A 1,473-nucleotide genomic window follows, 5' to 3' on the forward strand; every position below is an offset into this window, starting at 1 on the left:
TAGTGGGGGGCTCGATCGTAACACAGAATTTATAGCAAAAATTTGCAGTTGATTTACACATGAAAGAAGTGAAACTATCACTGTATTCTAACAGATGAAAGGCTTAACAGACAATCAATTTTTCAATGTATAATTTCAGTTACATCACACTGTAAATTTTTGCTATAAATTCTATGTTACGATCGAGCCCTCCACAATCACCTGATGAAGGAGCGTCGCTCCAAAAGCTAGTGTGCTTCCAATTAAACCTGTTGGACTATAACCTGGTGTTGTGTGATTTTTAACTTTATCAGATGGAGCAGAATTCTTCACCTTCTCCTATGGTGATGCTAATTTGTGTGAACAAGAATGCAAAGGAAGAAACATTACATGTGTCTATTGAAGATACGATGAAAATTCCAGCACTTACAACTTTACAAGATAGTCATGATGATCTTTCAAACAGCAACAGACAGATGCACTTGATTGTCCAAGACTACAGGCAACAAAAAACACTGCAGATGCTGAAACATTCAACAGCAACACAGAAACATGAGAATGGTGTTCTGCTTTTGTATGAGTACCAAGAATATTATTATTCACAAATTTGTTAGACTTCTTTGATGAAGTGACCAGGAACGTTGATGAGGGCAGGATGATGGCTGTAGTCTATATGGATTTCAATAATCCCTTTGATTAGGTTCCACATGGTAGGCTGCTCTGGAAGGTTAGAATACATGCAATCTAGGGGGAGCTAGCAAATTGGATACACAATTGGCTTGATGGTAGGAAGCAGAGGATAATAGTGGAAGGATGCTTGTCGGACTAGAGGCTTATGACTAGTGGACTGCCTCAGGGATCGGTGCTGGGCCCATTGTTGTTTGTTATCCAAATCAATGATTTGGATGAGAATGTACAGGCATGATTAGTACGTTTGCAGATGACACTAAAGTAAGAAGGTATTGTGGAAAGTGAGGAAGATTATCAGAAATTGCATCAGGACCTTGATCAGCTGGGGAAGTGCACTGATAAATGGCAAATGGAGTTTAATATAGATAAGTGTAAGGTCTTGCATGTTGAAAAGTCAAGTCATGGTAACAGTTTCATGGTGAATAATAGGACCTTAAAGAGTGTAGTGCAACAGAAGGACCTTGGAGTTCAGGTGCATGGTTCTCCTGAAAGTGGAGGGCAGTGAAGAAGGTTTTTGGCACACTGGCCTTCATCAGTCAGGGCATTGAGTATAGAAGTTGGGAAGTTATGTTGCAGTTGTAAAGGACATTGGTGAGACCACACTTGGAGCATTGTGCTCAGTTTTGGTCACCTTGCTATAGGAAAGATGTTACTAAACTGGAAAGAGTGGAGAAGAAATTTGCAAGGATGTTGCCAGGACTCAAGGGTCTGAGTTATAGGGAGACAAGTGAGGACTTTTTTCTTTAGAGTGTAGGAGGCTGAGGAGAGATCTTCTAGAAGTGTATAAGATCACGAGAGAAATGG

Source organism: Chiloscyllium plagiosum, chromosome 10 (assembly GCF_004010195.1).
Source record: "Chiloscyllium plagiosum isolate BGI_BamShark_2017 chromosome 10, ASM401019v2, whole genome shotgun sequence".
Lineage (NCBI taxonomy): Eukaryota > Metazoa > Chordata > Chondrichthyes > Orectolobiformes > Hemiscylliidae > Chiloscyllium > Chiloscyllium plagiosum.